We start from the raw sequence: 18,716 nt of genomic DNA, 5'->3' as shown, positions 1-18,716 counted from the left end.
TAAGCTCCTATACCTAGTCTATACATTGATGTCTAGCCAACCCTAAATAAAATGGGTGAGTGACATGTAAATGTTTTTATAAAGTTTGCTAGATCATTGGTCTCTAAACAGTTCTTTGTATACTTGCTAGTGCTCTAGATTAGCCCTGTCCAATAGAACTTTCTGCAAATGATAGAAATATTTCATATCTTTGCTGTCTACTATTGTAGTCATTAACCATATATTGCTATAGACTACTGGAAATGTGGCTAGTGTGACTAAAGAACTGAATTTCTAATTTTATGTAATTTAAATTTAAATTACCACTGTGGATAGCATAGCTATAACCACAAACTTCTGAATTGCAGTATACTTAATATGGACATTGATGACTTTCTCTTTATACTGAGTAGTAAGGAAATAAAAATTGAACAAAGCAAACAAACAAACAAAACCCTTCAGTAACCTCTTTGTATTTCACACGTTAAAAATATTTTTATTTTATATTAAAACAGCGTTTTCCAAACTATATTCTGTGGTACACTGGTTCTAAGAGATACCAGTAGGCGTTTATGATTAGAGCAAACCGGATAGAGGGTCCCATGTTTAAAGAGACTTGAAAGATGCTAGATTAAATATATTTCTTTACAATAAAAACTTAGTATGCTTGTAATCACAGAGAATATTCAAGTGGGGGGAATCTAGTGTACATCTTCCTTAAGTGATTTTGCCACAGAACCCATTTTGGGGCATAACACCTTGTGCATTGGATACCATGGAATAGGGTTGAAAAAGTTTTTCAAATCCTTTCTGAGAAAACAAACAAACAAACAAACAAACAAAACAACTCTCCCAGTTTGATATAAAAATACTTATCTGAAATTACAAATTGAAATGATTTATACCTACCTTGTTTCCCCGAAAATAAGACCTAGCCGGACAATCGGCTCTGCTGCATCTTTTGGAGCAAAAATTAATATAAGACCCGGTATTATTTTATATTATATTATATTATGTTAATTAGATAAGACCCGGTCTTATAGTAAAATAAGTAAATGACAGATGTCTTACATTAAGGGTCTTATATTAATTTTTGCTCCAAAAGACCCATTAGAGCTGATTGTCTGGTTAGGTCTTATTTTTGGGGAAACAAGGTATTACCACATAGACCTAATTGCTGACTTTGGATAAAAAGGTCCTGGATAAAATTTTTATAAATATTTTAATTTCTTTAGTGTATTTTATAGATGAGAAAATGGTTTTACCCTAAACGACTTAGTGTCTTTTCTCATGAACATTGCTTGTAAAATTTACTGGCAAAGTATTAAATTAACATGTTAGGCCGCCCCAAAATGTTTAACATTAACATAGTTGCTGATACAAAGCTGGCAGTCAGTCTCGTTTTTCCTTTTTCTGCCAAGTGCCACCATGTTATTGGTCCTATGGGAATCATTTCCTGGCTGAGAAGGGGAGAAGGCAAGAAGCTTCTGATTCTTGGCACAGCAAGAAACTGCTTTTTCTAATGCTTTTGATGAATTCTGATATTTTTTCTACTTTGCAGAAATCTGAAAGTTACTCTGTAATTATCAACAGTCAGAGCTCTGTGGAGTTATTGTTCCTTCTCCTAGAAAAGCAGGGATTAAATGCAAAATACTTTCACTTTTAGGAAAGAAAAAAAAATTCTTTCTTTTTATATTATCAATTTAAAATTTTTCTCCTCTTTGTAATTTTTTTCCTTTATTGGTCTGAAATTACTTCTGACCTTCTCACATATTAATATTATCTCTCAGTTGAATTTTAATCCTTATAGCCTGTGGTTATGGCCCTTATTTATGAAAATTCCTCTATGTAGAAAGAATATATGCTCAGATAAGAGGAGACCTGGGGAGCATGCAGATGAGAGCTACAATCTCATGTACAGTAAATTCAGTAATCAAGTATCTACTGTGTTTCAACACTGAGACTGAGCCTGTGGCTTAGCCAAAACTAATCAGGTGGGTCTAGACGTTTTTCTCCAGCCACCATAATTCCCACAATCTATAACTGCTTAATATTATATGATTTTTAAGGTGTCATTTCCTTTCCTTCTGAATCTCAATATTTATTTTGACATAATATGTTAAAATTTATAACAATAATGCCACTTGCATAGAATATTGCCCAAAATACTATCTGTTATCATTGTATTTCTTTAGAATTTTCTACTTTTTTCAAGGAAAAAAAAAAACTCTTTAAATCAAAGTCTGTCAGTTTTCAAGTCAGATAATTATGATAATACCAAACTGTCCTTGTATTTCAACCTGCAGTAAATTGAATTCAGAGCTGATAATAATTTTACACATAGAAGGCTGCCTCTTAGAAATAACATCTTTTTGAAGCATCTGCATTCTGTCATTTGAGAAATACAGCCCTTTCACTTTGCCACTAGTCCTTGCATATCAATCTAATCTCAAGGTATTGCCACAATTTTGTACCCTCAGTGGTATTTTAGCTACATATCCAAGAAAATAAAATTATAATAATAATAAAAAGAACACAGTTCTCAAGAGCTCATTTAATTCCATTCATTTTGCTTGAATCTTTAGAAGATTGAAGCCTGGGGGAGGTAAAAGTGAGAAAAGAGTCTGGTAAAGTGAGTGGTCTTTTATTTCTTGCCTTGGTTTGTGAGGTAATATTTGACAATAAGCCACTGAAAAATAGAAGGGCAAAAACAGGTTTGGAAGTGTGGAACAGCATAGATGGAAATAAGAAAACACTGCAACAAGCTAAATTGTCACTGACTTGCCATTGAGAGCAAAATTTTAAGCTTTAACTTAACAAAAACCCTTAATACTTTTTATTTTTAGAACATATGGCTCACAGTTAAAATTATAATCTTTGTCTTTCCTTTGGTGGCACATATCTTATTTTCATGGGGAAGTCAAAAGTTAGCAAAAGTGGTGAAAACTCCTCAAGCTTCATAGGGTCCAATCTTTATACCAGGACTCTATTTTTGCTCCGGATATCCAAAACAATCCTAAATAAACAAAACCTGAGACTATCACTTAATGCTTTATTCTTCAGAAAAACTGAGTAAGTGGTAATAAAGATGAAAGTCAGTGCAGTCAGTTCTCTTGGACAACTATGCTTTAGAAGATCAGAAGGAGAAGGGTTGAGTCATTATAAAAACTACAGTTTACGACATTTATTCATACATTTTCCCCAATTCTTCCAAAGAAATGAGGATTGGAGAAATAATTTGCAAGAATAAAATATTTCCACTTAACCATCTGCAGACAGGGTGCAATGTAGAGATGATATGAATAACATGGCATAAATAAACATACAAACAGAAGATAGTAAATGAAATAAACATTTACGCAACATGTTAAATATAATTAATTTTATATCCCCTATGTTGTATGTTGGTAATATCTCTATGGGAAACATATTTTCCCATCAAAAAGGACAAAAATGAAACATTTTCCTTCACTCGTCAATGCTGTGACTGAATATAGCATTGCCAAGGATGGAAGGGAACAGTGGTAAGATTATTATAAGCAAAGACTGGTCGGTTCTCCATGTGAGGCCAAATAGGACTCAAAGGTAAGGTAGAGTGAATATAAAGGAAATACCGTTTGTCCGTTTCCCACCCATAAGATGGTTTCCCAGCATGCTGCCATTCTCTTTAACTTTTTGCCACTAATATGAAGACTCTTTCCTTGCAGAACACTTCTTTTTGCTACTTGATACTCTTGTACTTAAAAATAACCACCATTATCCTCAACTCCAAGGCCAGAGATCAAATGAGTTGAAATGGGGGGAAAAACAACAACAAAAAACAACACATGTATTAAATAGTTATATATTTAAATTCATTCTTGCTAAATGGTTTGTTTGTTTGTTTGAAAGAGAAAGAATAGTGATCAGGTATGAGTCATACAGCTGTTGGCAGTTTCCATAGTGTTACAAGGAGAAAGCAAAGTGCTTAAATATTCTTAAACTTCCTCTACCTGCATTGCACCTTTTAGGATGTAACTTTTTTTGAATATTTAACTTAAGTATTCTCAAAGATCCTCTCTAGGACACTAAGATTATCTTAATTGTACCTTTGAGGATGTAACCCTCTTTGAATATTAAATTCTGCTGTGGCAATGATAATGTTTATCTAACAGAGATTGATAAATAAACACAGACTGCACTTAAAATTGTTAGTTTTTTAGAGAAACAATTAGGGAATGGATGTGTGTGTGTGTGTGTGTGTGTGTGTAAAGACAATTGTTTTTTAAGTCTATATCAATATTTAAGAACAATATCTTCATTTAAAACCATGTATTTTATTTTGACTACTGCAATTTCAAAGAAGGATATTTGTGAATGCCCTTTTCATGTTACAGGTAATAATTAGCTACAAATAGTCTAGTGGTAATAAAAATAAGTTCTGGATATATAACAATTCAAATCCTAACTCATTCCTAGATTTGTTACCCACGACAAATTATTCAACCTGTCTGTATTGCAATATCCTCGTTTGTAAAATGAGGAAAACAATAGTACCTACCTGTAGAGTAGTTGTTAAGCTCAAGTTAGTTAAACATATAAAGCTTAATGACTACCTTGTAGCAATTATGTGAATCATATCTATTATTGATATTTATGTTGGCATGAATATAATTATTAACTAATTATCCATAAAAATGAACACCTTAATCTTTTAACTTTCTTATAGGCTCTAGTCTCAGAGAGTAATAGTTTTCTAATTTTACTGTTTTGTCTGTTAAATAAATGTATATATATGTATGATATTTTATATATATGTATGATATATATGTATGATATTTTACTCATATAAGAAGCATTTAAACTGAAGCCTGGTAAGCCATACAAATGCTTTGACTACAAACAAGCTGCAATGTGGCGATAAATGATATGTGTGGTATTTCTTCTCAGGGAAACCTTTTACTCCAAACTTGATAAAACTAAACATGTTGAAAATTATATTATTATAAAGCATAGCACACTGGTGTATTTTATTGGATTACTTACAGGTAACTCTTCATTTTCAAACACATAAATAAAAATTAAAATAATACATCCAAAAAATCTAGGTAATTAAAATGAATTTGAAAGAGTACAGCAAATAGAAATAACCATATTTTTAGAAGTCATTTCAAGTCAGAACTTTGTCAGAGTGAAGAGATGACGGCTTTTGTTCACTAGATTACCACCCCCTCCGCCATCCCCACTATTTATTTCATAGGCATGAATGACAATGATACTTGGTCTTGAGACCTGCCTCCTCTACTACACTAAAATTATCTCCATTGCCAGGATTAGAAGGATGTCAGGGAGTTTAAGGGGATTTCACTTACCTGAATAGGTTCTGGATATATAACAATTACCTGAACGGTGGCTGGGAATCCCAGCAGAGAATCTTTTCCTGAAAGTCAGACAGGTAATATTAGATGAAATATTAGTCACTTGTTTCTAAATGTCCTGATTGTCAGAATGGCTTGAAGAAATTTTTAAATCTTATTCCTACTTCGAGTGAATTTACTTAAAATTCGAGTGAAATTCGAGTGAATATTCAAAAATTATTTTGTGAGCACCTACTGGATTCCAGGTGATATTCTGAAGCCTGGAAATACAGCAGTGAAAGAGACAGTGTTTATATTTCTATGAAGCTTAAATTCCAGTAGGGGATGTGTGGGGGGGTGGGGGGTAATAAATACACAAAACATATAAATTCAGAGAAGATAAAGAAAATAAAGCAGGTTAACAGGATGGCTGGTCACTAGATTTTGTTTCTAATTTTGTTTGTTAGAGAAGATGTCTCTGAATAGGTGACACTTGAGCTAATAACCAGAATGAACTTTAGGGAGACTGAGGGAAGAGAATTTCCAGGAAAAGGAATTGAGAATATGAATATCCTAAAGAAATCGGTGTTGAGCTTTGGAGGAACCTTTAAAAGAAGGTCCCCGTGAGAAGCAAGATGACATGAGATATTGTCAAAGAAGGAGAAAAGGAGGCTGTGGACATCACAGCGATGAGAGTTTTGGATGCCATGTACTCATAGTATATTCCATGTTTTTCTCTTGGCCTAGCGAAAAATCACATTGCTACCCTCTTCCCCTGGACCTGCAGGATGGTGCCCCTTTCTTGCTTGTCCTTCCTAGGAATAGCCTGGGAGAAGCTTTCTTTTATGTGGATTGTTTTTGCCTTATTTTTAATTCATTTTTAATATTATAAAATATTTCAATTATATTGAAATGATATATAATGTATATAAAACACATAATGTATATAAAATATATTGTTTCCAATGTTTCCTATTGCACATATTGCAACTATGAACATTCTTGTGAATATCTTCTAGTAAACATTTCCGAGGAGGTGTTTTAGGGAGTATACCTAGGAGTAGAATCACTGGATTGTAGGCAACGCCTTATCAACTTTTCTTGACCATGCCTAAGTGCTTTCAATTGGAGGTGAGGATTGTAGCAATATATTACTTCCAAAATCTTTCAGACCACACTGCACAGAAGTCTGTCTACTTACAATAAGAATAGGACAACTTGGGTGGCCTCCTCAGCAGTTATCATCTCTGGCTCTGTACTCATGGAAAGTGCTTTGATGCCTGGACAGAGAATCCTGTCTCCAGCTGCTAGTAAAACATCTGAAAATATGCTTCTCATGTCTTGCATTCTGTATGTCCTAGCTCATTTAGTTTCTCCTTATTTTTCTATTTTAGCCCCTTTGCTTTTCTAGTTCGGGGGAATTTTATAGGGGCTGTGATAGAGACTGTCACAATACGCTCAGAATGACGCCCTCTTACTTACTAGCATTTTGTCTTTGAACTGAATGTATTTGCCTAAACTCTCTTCCCTCAGGATATTTTCTTTCTTATGAACTTTCCTTGTCCTCAGAGAAATAAATACTTCTCAGACTTCTTCCTCCACTCTTTCAAGTAGGTTTCTGTATAACACATAAAGCTTAAAGCTAACTCCCCTGCTACACTATCATGAAGTCTGAAATTTGATTGAGACGACACTGAGCAATGTTTCATTTCAATGGCAATATTCAATAGGACAACAAAAAGAAGTGACTTATAAGCTTTGGTTTGTTTATTTATATTTATCAATTTGCTCCTGGCACCTCCTTTTTTTCAAAGCTACTTGCTATTGTCCCTTAAGGATCAGCTGAGAAGTGAACTGTCTGTACAAGATTCAGTTTCCTGTTACAAAAAGAAAAGAAAGAGAGAAAGAGAGAGAGACAGAAAGACAGAGAGAGAGAAAGAGAAGGAAGGAAGGAAGGAAGGAAGGAAGGAAGGAAGGAAGGAAAGGAAGGAAAGGAAGGAAAGAAGGAAAGAAAAAAAGGAAGGCAGGAAGAGAGAGAGAGAGAGAGAGAGAGAGAGAGAGAGAGAGAGAGGGAAAGAAAGAAAGAAAGAAAAAGTTGTCATGCAGCTTGATGCTCCTGACTGAAGTTGAACTTTAAGGGGTTCCACTAAAAAATAACTTTGAAACTTCTTTCCATTCCATTAGATAGTTCATATATTAGAGTTTATTTTATATAGGCTAGTTTTTCAGGTTACACACTAACTGGCTGTAATTTGATTGAGAAAGCCTTGTTTTTCACTGAGTTTCTGTGACTCTTTTCATGTTTTCTTATAATAGAAGACTTACAGACTGGAGAAAAATCCCTGCTTCTTTTATTTTTCCCTGTGTTTATTTCTACATATTTTCTTAATTATTTAATTAAAATTAAAGTTTGTTGATTGTAGCAGACAAAACAATCAAAAGATACATTAGAAAACAGTTAACGATCTTCCTTGCTTCTCTCTTCATGCTTCCTTGGGGTATACCCCTCCATACCATTCTCTGTATGCAAATAGACATATAAACTGCTCTGTGAAGAGATCATTCTTCATTTCATTATGATATTCTTCATTGTTGATGATTGTTGTTTTCTAACAATATAGTTTAAAACTGAAGAAAAAAGCTTCCTTGATATTTCTTTGGGAAAATGGGGTGATTAAGTATTGTGAGGTGATGAGCCATCGGACAGAAGAGGGCCAGTAACTCTCGGTGGTAGAGAGGAGCCTGAGCACAAGTCAGGAGGGAAAGACATGGGTTTGATTATCTTTAGCCCATTAGCCATAAAACAGTCCTTTGAAACTAGAAGCAGCTATGCCAAGATAATGCTACCCTGGAACAAAAAATACACTAAGCTATTTTTTGGCATTGAAAAGTATACTAAAAATACATTTAACCTGATAACCCTATTCATTTTTATTTCCAATAAGTGAGGACAAAAGGATAATGCTCTTCAACGATATCCTAAAAGTTCAATTATGTAACACTGATTTTTTTTTAGAGCTTTTAAGTGTCAATAATAGCTGTTTCAAGTTTACAGCATATTGTAAATATAACTATGTATGCATTTATATTCTTCATGCATAACTCTATATCTGTAATCAAAGACTCATCCACCCTATCAGTGTGGAATGCAAACTTCACTTGAACCATTGATATTGTCAAGAATCATATGCTATTTACTGAAAACATGATGCCTGCTTTCTGCCTTATGGCAGATTCTAACTGATGTTAAAGGTGTTTACTACCTCAATCTACATATTTACAAACACAATTTGGTTTATACATATTCAGTTATTCTCATGCTTGGATAGCTGTCTCCATAATGTTGATTTACAGGTGCACTGGTAAAGAAATATGTGCCTGAATGTAAATCAAAGTAACATAAGATATAAGTATTCAATTTCAATTTTGATTGCAAGTTTGTTTTCAAGTAGCTTTACTTATTTAATACAAGCATAATTTTCAAAACGGCAGTATACCTGTGATTTCGTAAGTTTCAATAAGGATAAGTTAAAAGAAATGCATATGGGAACAAAAATCTAACTGAGCTAAAAAAAATATTGGGAGAATGGATATCTATATAGTACTCTGCAGAAAAACATAACACAAAGTTGATAGTAAATTACAAGCTGGACTTTAGTCACACAAATTCACAGTTCGAAAAACCAGAAAGAGTAAACATGACAATGAGAGACAGTGATAAACAGAATACTGAGAGGGCTCATCTATCAAAAGCCTATGAAAACCTTTGTTTCCATGATTTCTGTAGGCAGAATGAATTTTTTCAGAAAATATTGTCTTATCATCCCAGGCCCTCACCCTCACCATCATTTACTACTCTTCTTTATTTTAAAGGAATGTTACAGCTTTGTTGGTTTGTTTGTTTTTAATAAATTTTATTGGGGAACAGTGTGTTTTTCCAAGACCCATCAGCTCCAAGTCAAATCATTGTTTTCAATCTAGTTGGGGAGGGAGCAGCTCACTGGCCCATGTGGGAATTGAACCGCTGACCTTGGTATTATAAACTCTGTGCTCTAACCACCTGAGCCACTGGGCCAGCCCAGGAATGTTAAGTTTTAAATGATGCCACATTTACTTTCTACATTTTGGAAATATGCTCTCTGTCTTAACTATTTTCATGATTTGCCCCATTTCCTCTTCTTCCTTCCTTATGTCTGCTCCCTTCCTAAACACTTCATAAAACCCTGACCACTCACAAGCTTTCCTAACAGTAGGACTTTAGGAGTCTGCTTTTGCTTTTCTTTAGTCACTGCCTGTGACCCTGTTAAGGTTGTCAGAGAAAAATAAAATAACTAGTTAAATTTGAGTTTCAGATAAACAAATGAATTTTTTTTTTGTATAAGTATTTCCCCTGCTATATTTTGAATCCACTTATACTGAAAGTAAGTATTCCTTACTTTTCTGAAATTCAAAGTTAACCTGGACTCTTTTATTTTATTTGCTAAATCTGGCAATCCTTCCTTCAAGGCTATTGTCACCATGTAGCATAGAAATGCCGCCCACAGCAGTTCCCAACCATGACATAAATTTATGAATGACTTTGTCCCTGGAGAGGGCATTTCAGGTGATGATTGTTACTTTTCTGTGGAAGAGGCAGAAATGGTAGCAATAATCAGAAAGTGCGTGCTTTCATTCAGTTTCCCACTTGTGGTTCAAACCCACCTTGACGATTTGGTTAATTTTTTAACAGCTTAGATAAAACCTAGGGTAAGTCTCATAACATTTCTGGTTATTTTTAAGTAATCAAAAAGTTTTGATGACCTTAATTCACCAAAAAAGCAGTCTCAGTTCAGTAATCACTCTGTCCAGTCTAGAATAATGATCAAATGCCAACATGTATTTTAATTTGTGGCTTTACTGCTTCTCTAGCATTGGCCTTCTGAAGACTACCCTCCTGATGAAGAAAGATCAGACAGCTTCTCCTCCATTTGCCTACCTCTCCTTCCCATTGAAAAGTCTTTTTTGGTTTGAATGTGGGTGGAGGATGAGTTGTGGAGAAAAAAATGGAGGTAGGCGTTGAAACATTGATGAATTTTCCAAGACTAAATGGTCCGGCGTTGGATTCTCTGGGCTTGGCACATGTTCTAATTAGGCACTTTATAGGACACTTTGCGACTCCTCTGTTGATAGGAAGTTTTAACTGTAAGCGCCCCTAGTCACAGGGTCTCGATCTGCTAGTTGTTTTCTCACACCTGCCTCGTTAGCACTAGGCCAGACATGGTCCCCTCTGAGCTGCTTTCTTCTGAATTCTTTCTTTCATTCTAGGTGGTCCTTTTGGAGAACAATGAATATGAACATTATTTCACCATACTATCACATTGTATGCAGGGGGGAACACATACCTTTTATCATCCCTGACAAAGCCTCCAGTAAAGCCTAATCCCAAAATCCTCTTTGAGTCGCTACAGTGATTATCTTTTAGATTCTCACACATGAGTCACTATCAGTCTACTCTGACCCACAGCTCTAAGGATCACAATACAAGCTTTTCCATGTTCTCATTGGGCCCCTTCCCTTGGCCTGTGGTGCAGAAAATCCACTCCAGCCTGTTCTTTCCCCATGTGTGGAAATAAAAGTGTGCGTCATTCTCTTACCCCAAATTTTAGGCCCTTAATGTGGATAAATATTCTGAATTCAAGTTAAAACCATCAACCAAGACTATGCCCTTGGCACATAACTGATTGCTACCAACCCATGATTTTGTCTAATTAAAATGCATATGGGTATCCTCAGCTTCATTTCTGAATTAGTAGCTTTTGTGAAAGTGAGGACAAAAATATTTTACAGATTAGTGCTTACATATACACAGACCAATTTCTAAAGAAAGGATACTTAGATGGGATCATAATATATAGGTCAAGACTTGATCCATTTTCTCTTTGTTCTAAGAAAGGGAAAAATTCAAAGTGGAAAAATATCAAATAGTACATTGGCATTCATGGCATGATGCTGGCATTAACAAAATTTACAATGTTTTTGAAGAGAAATAATGAGAACTTTTCTGCAGCTTCAGTAGCAGTGTATAACACAGCACAATGAAAAAGGTATTTTAATTTTCATGCATGACCTCCCTAGAGGTGTTAATCCTGTGCTAGATCCTATAATTCTCCAACTGTGTGAGATGAAGGAAAAATGACATTCCATGTCTTTCAAAGATAGATCATATATTTTGGGGAATTTAGAGACTTTCAGTTTTTCAAAAAAAGTCAGGAACTTGGATTTTTATGTAAAGATTTTTCAGTGGTTGAATATTAGTAAGGAATGCAATGCTTTTTGAACATCAATTACCAAAGAAAACACATCTATGACCTTGGCACATCCTGGGGGACACCAGTTTGAGAACACTGCTCCACATTTATCTGTGAGTCTCAGAGTGTGGTCCTCAGCGCACATGCCTCAAAATCACCCCGGACTCCTGGCTGCTGAGATCCTCCCAGCCAGATCCTATGAACACCCTTTATTATTCTTTATAGTCACACCCTTTTTTGTATGACCCTAAAACAATGTTTTGAAAAGTTTGACATTTAGTGAATTATATAGTTGCTCCTTTTGTAGGGAGAAAACATGTCTCAGGTTACACCTTTTTTTCCAATATGATTATAAATAGTGTTCTCATTCACTATCTAATGAGGAAGTTGAGAAGACGCAACATATGTTTATCCATCTATATGTGATAACTAAAACAATAGCAACAACAATAATAACTAATTGTGGGTTTGGTTTTTAACTGTTTTTTACCGACTTGATTAAATTAGTTGGATATTGTGACTCTTCAAATAGTATAGAAAGTGAAATCCAACCTATCATTTCTAGGAATACCAATACTAAAACTATACTTGTTTAAGAAAAGGATATAGATTAGTGGTCCTCTTGTTCTGTTGAAAACACAGATCCTATTTTTTTTTTTAAGAAAGATAATAAATTTATTTTTAAAAATCTTTCCAAGTATGCTCTTTCATATTATATAGAGACAAAATATCAAACAATAAAAAAGAAAAATAATTCCCTTTCCAAGACTTGTAGCTTAATTCAACTCTCCTTAAATTTAGACTGTACTTGGTGCCTTGCTTCTACTGGAAATGGATTTGGGAAGGAAAAGACGTCAGACACTCCCTTCAGCGAGTGATCAAGGTTAAGATTGACAGTATAAGTAATGTTGACATCATCTACCCTCTGATATAATGGAATTCTGAAAGGACACCTCACCTCTGTAGCATGTAATCACGAGAAACATCCCACAAAGCCAAATTGATGAACATTCTACAAAATACTTCACTGGTGATCTTCAAAAGTATGAAGGTCCTGAAAAAGAAGGAGTGAGAGAAACTGTCACAAACCAGAGGACACTAAGAAGAGATGTTGATTAAATGTCACGTGGCATCCTGGAGTAAATCCTGGAAGAGAAAAAGTAGAAAAACTGGTGAAATCTGAATAAAATCTGTAATTTAGTAATTAGTGTTCTACTAAAGTTAATTTCTTAGTTTTGACAAATTAACTGTGATTGATTATGTAACAGGTTAACATCGGGGAAGCTGGATCAAGGGGATAGGGAACTTCCTGTACTATCTTTACAGGTTTTCTATTACAAAAAAATTATTCCAAAATTATTATTCTTTACTAAAAAATAATATTCTCATTATTTTTAAATATAAGAATATGCTTAAACTAATGATGCTGCAGATATACACTTGAATTCTACACTACCTATAATTAACCTTCAGGCAATGATGATGCTCACTGAAAGAAAAAATATATATATTTTTTAATTTATTGGGGTGATAATTGTTAGTGAAATTACATAGATTTCAGGTGTACAATTCTGTATTACATCATCTATAAATCCCATTGTGTGTTCACCACCCAGAGAGTCAGTTCTCCTTCCATCACCATATATTGTATCCCCCTTACCCTCATCTCCCACCCTCCACCCCCCTAACCCTCTGGTAACCACTAAACTATTGTCTGTGTCTATGAGTTTTTGTCTCTCATTTGTTTGTCTTGTTCTTTTGTTGTTTTTGGTTTATATACCACATATTAGTGAAATCATATGGTTCTCTGCTTTTTCTGTCTGACTTATTTTGCTTAGCATTATACTCTCAAGATCCATCCATGTTGTTACAGATGTTTCTATATCATCTTTTCTTACTGCCAAATAGTATTCCATTGTGTATATATACCACAACTTCTTTATCCATTCATCTATTGAAGGATATTTTGGTTGTTTCCATGTCTTGGGCACAAAGCTGCAATGAACAGTGGAGCATACATGTCTTTATGTATAAATGTTTTCAGATTTTTTGGGTAGATACCCAGGAGAGGGATTGCTGGGTCATATGGTAATTCTATTCATAATTTTTTGAGGAACCTCCACACTGCCTTCCATAATGGCTGCACCAGTCTGCATTCCCACCAACAGTGTATGAGGGTTCCTTTTTCTCCACAGCCTCTCCAACACTTGTTACTATTTGTCTTGTTGACGATAGCCATTCTGACTGGGGTGAGGTGATATCTCATTGTGGTTTTTATTTGCATTTCTCTGATGATTAGTGATGTTGAGCATTTTTTCATATGTCTATTTGCCATTTGTATGTCCTCTTTGGAGAAATGTCTCTTCAGGTCGTCTGCCCATTTTTCAATTGGGTTGTTTGTTTTTTTGTTGTTGAGTTTCATAAGTTCCTTGTATATTTTGGATATTAGCCCCTTATTGGAGGCACTGTTTGCAAAAATCTTCTCCCATTCAATCGGTTGCCTCTTTATTTTGTCAATGGTTTCTTTTGCTCTGCAGAAGCTTTTAAGTTTCATATAGTCCCATTCATTTATTTTAGCTTTTACTTCCCTTGCCTTTGGAGTCAAATTCATAAAATGCTCTTTGAACCCAAGGTCCATAAGTTTAGTACCTATGTTTTCTTCTATGCAGTTTATTGTGTCAGATCTTATGCTTAAGTCTTTGATCCATTTTGAATTAATTTTGGTACATGGTGACAAACAGCAGTCCAGTTTCATTCTTTTGCACGTGGCTATCCAATTCTCCCAGAACCATTTATTGAAGAGGCTGTCTTTTCTCCATTGTATGTTTTTTGCTTCTTTGTAAAAAATTATCTGTCCATATTTATGTGATTTTATTTCTGGGTTCTCAGTTCTATTCCATCGGTCTATGTGTCTGTTTTTCTGCCAGTACTATGCTGTTTTGATTATTGTTGCCCTGTAGTACAAGCTGAAGTCAGGGAGTGTGATACCTCCAGTATTGTTCTTTTTTCTTAATATTGCTTTGGCTATTCGGGGTCTTTTGTGGTTCCAAACAAATCTGATGATTTTTTGTTCTATTTCTTTAAAAAATGCCATTGGGATTTTGATGGGAATTGCATTAAATCTGTATAATGCTTTGGATAATGTGGCCATTTTAAATATGTTGATTCTTCCAATCCATGAACACAGAATGTCTTTTCATTTCTTTGTGTCTTCTTCAATTTCTTTTAAAAATATCTTATAGTTTTCAGCATATAGGTCTTTCACATCGTTGGTTAAGTTTATTCCTAGGTATTTTATTCTTTTTGCTGCAATTACAAAAGTAATTGTATTTTGTATTTCTTTTTCTGAGATTTCATTATTAGGTATATAGGAATGCAATGGACTTTTGTACGTTGATTTTGTAGCCGACATCTTTACTGTATTCGTTGATTGTTTCTAATAGCTTTTTGGTGGAGTCTTTAAGGTTTTCTATATATAGCATCATGTCATCTGCAAAGAGTGACACTTTAACTTCTTCATTCCCAACTTGGATGCCTTTTATTTCTTTCTCTTGCCTGATTGCTCTGGCAAGGACTTCCAACACTATGTTGAAAAGCAGAGGTGATAGGGGACAGCTCTGTCGTGTTCCTGAACGTAGAACAAAGAGCTTCAGGTTTTCACCATTAATTATGAGATTAGCTGAGGGCTTGTCATATATGGCCTTTATTATGTGAAGGTATTTTCCTTCTATACCTATTTTATTAAGTGTTTTAATCGTAAATGGAAGTTGTATCTTGTCAAATGCTTTTTCTGCATCAATTGATATAATCATATGATTTTTGTCTTTCATTTTGTTTATGTATGTATCACATTGATGGATTTGCGGATGTTGTACTATCCTTGTGCCCCAGGGATGAACCCCACTTGATCGTGATGAATAATCTTTTTATTATTATTATTATTATTATTATTATTATTATTTTAATTTATTGGGGTGACAGTTGTTAGTAAAATTACATAGATTTCAGGTGTACAATTCTGTATCACATCATCTATAAATTACATTATGTGTTCACCACCCAGAGTCAGTTCTCCTTCCATCACCATATATTGGATCCCCTCACCCTCATCTCCCACCCCCCAACCCTCTTACCCTCTGGTAACCACTAAATTACATTCCCCAGATTAATTTTCAAAACCCCATGGCCATCTTGTGGTTCCTGATTGTTTTCTAACCCCCTCACCTTCCCCCTTACCCCCACCCCCCCGCCCATCTAGCAACCCTCAGTTTTTCCTCTTTGTCTCCAAAACTGTTTCTGATTAGTTCATTCACTTATTCTTTTCTTTAGATTCCACATATAAGTGAGATCATATGGTACTTATCTTTCTCTGTCTGACTTATTTCACTTAACATAATGTTCTCTAGGTCCATCCATGTTGTTGCAAATGGTAAGATTTCTTTCTTCTTTATGGCTGCGTAATACTCCATTGTATAAATGTACCACAGTTTCTTAATCCAGTCATCTACCGATGGGCATTTCGGTTGTTTCCATGTCTTAGCTATTGTGTATAGTGCTGCAATAATCATAGGAGTGCATAAAGATTTTTGAATTGGAGTTTTGGATTTCTCCGGATAGATACCTAGGAGTGGAATTACTGGATCATAGGGTAGTTCCATTTTCAGATTTTTGAGATACCTCCATACTGTTTTCCATAGTGGCTGCACCAATCTGCAATCCCACCAACAGTGCACAAGCGTTCCCTTTTCTCCACATCCCCGCCAGCACTTGTTGTTTGTTGATTTATTGATGATAGCCATTTTGACTGGGGTGAGGTGGTATCTCATTGTGATTTTTATTTGCATTTCTCTGATGGTTAGTGTGGTTGAGCATTTCTTCATATGTCTGTTTGCCATCTGTATGTCCTTTTTAGAAAAATGTCTCTTCAAGTCCTCTGCCCATTTTTTAATTGGGTCGTTTGTTTTTTTAGAGTTGAGTGAGTTTTTTTATAGATTTGTGATATTAATCCCTTATCAGATATATCATTGGCAAATATCTTTTCCCATTCAGTAGGATCCCTTTTTGTGTTATTGATGGTTTCCTTTGCTGTGAAAAAACTTTTTAGTTTGATATAATCCCACGTTTATTTTTTCTCTTACTTCCCTCGCGCAAGGGGATATATCAGTAAAAATCTTACTCCGGGTAATGTCTGTGAAGTTTCTTCCTATATTTTCTTCTAGGTATTTTATGGTTTCAGATCTTACATTTAAGTCTTTAAGCCATTTTTAATTTATTTTTGTATATGGTGTAAGGAGGTGGTCCAGCTTCATTTTTTTGCATGTGTCTGTCCAGGTTTCCCAGCACCATTTATTGAATAGACTGTCTTTACCCCATCGTACATTCTTGCTTCCATTGTTGTAGATTAAATGGCCATATAGGCATGAATAATCTTTTAATGCATTGTTGTATTTGATTTGCTAGAATTTTGTTTAGCATTTTTGCATCTGTATTCATCAGAGATATTGGTCTGTAGTTTTCTTTTTTTGTGATGTCCTTACCAGGTTTTGGTATCAGGGTAAAGTTGGCTTCATAAAATGAGTTAGGGAGTATTGTCTCTTCTTCAATTTTTTGGAAGAGTTTGAGCAGGATTGGTATTAGATCCCCTTTGAAGGTTTGGTAGAATTCACTAGTGAAGCCATGTGGTCCAGAACTTTTGCTTTTAGGAAGGTTTAGGATGACTGATTCAATTTCGTTACCGGTGATCGGTCTATTTAGATTTTCCAGTTCTTCATGGTTCAGCCTCGGAAGGCTATATGTTTCTAAGAACTTGTCCATATCTTCTAGGTTATTGAATTTGGTGGCATATAGTCCTTCATAGTATTCTTGGATGATCCTTTGTATTTCTGTGGTTTCCGTGATAATTTCCCCTTTTTCATTTCTGATTTTATTAATTAGTGTCTTCTCTCTTTTTATCTTAGTGAGTCTAGCCAAGGTTTTATCAATTTTGTTAATCTTTCAAAGAACCAGCTCTTTGTCACATTAATTTTTCTATTGTCTTTTTGTTCTCTATTTCATTTAGCTCTCCTCTGATTTTTGTTATTTCCTTTCTTCTGCTTACCTTGGGTTTTATTTGTTCTTCTTTTTCTAGTTCTTTAAGGTGTAACATGAGGTTATTTATTTGGGATTTTTCTTGTTTCTTGAGATAGGCCTGTAATGATCTAAATTTCCCTCTTAAAACTGCTTTAACTGCATCCCAAAAATTTTGGTAGGATGTATTTTCATTCTCATTTGTTTCTATGTATCTTGATCTCTCCTATAATTTCTTCTTTGACCCGGTCGTTCTTTAAAAGTATGTTGTTTAATCTCCATGTATTTGTGTTTTTTCCTGCTTTCTTTTTGCAGTTGATATCCAATTTCAAAGCCTTGCGATTAGAGAATATGCTTGGTATGATTTCAATCTTCTTAAATTTGCTGAAGGTGATTTTATGTCCCAATATATGGTCTATCGTTGAGAATGTTCCATGTACATTAGAAAAAAATGTATAATCTGATGTTTTAGGATGAAGTGCTCTATATATGTCGATTGTGTCCATTTCATCTAATGTGTCATTTAGGGCTGCTATTTTGTTATTTATTTTCTGTTTGGATGATCTATCCATAGCTGTCAATGATGTATTTAAATCCCCTAGTATAATTGTGTTTTGGTCAATTTCTCCCTTTAGTTCTATTAGTAGTTGCTTGGTATATTTCGGTGCTCCCTGATTGGGGGCATAAATATTGAGGACTGTTATGTCTTCTTTTTGTATAGTCCCCTTTACCATTATGAAATGTCCATCTTTGTCTCTTGTTACCTTTTTCACCCTGAAGTCTGTTTCATGTGATATCAGAATTGCTACAACTGATTTTCTCTGGATACCATTTGCTTGGAGTGTCAATTTCCACCCTTTCACTTTGAGACTATACTTGTCCTTGTAGCTGAGATGTGTCTCTTGGAGACAGCATATGGTTGGGTTTAGTTGTTTGATCCAATCTGCTACTCTGTGCCTTTTTATTGGTGAGTTCCGTCCATTTACATTTGGGGTGATTATTGATATGTGAGGATTTCCTGTCATTCTGTCTTTAGTTTTCTGGTAAG

The sequence above is a fragment of the Rhinolophus ferrumequinum genome, chromosome 3, assembly GCF_004115265.2.
Source record: "Rhinolophus ferrumequinum isolate MPI-CBG mRhiFer1 chromosome 3, mRhiFer1_v1.p, whole genome shotgun sequence".
Taxonomy (NCBI): domain Eukaryota; kingdom Metazoa; phylum Chordata; class Mammalia; order Chiroptera; family Rhinolophidae; genus Rhinolophus; species Rhinolophus ferrumequinum.
This window is presented reverse-complemented; position numbering follows the sequence as displayed.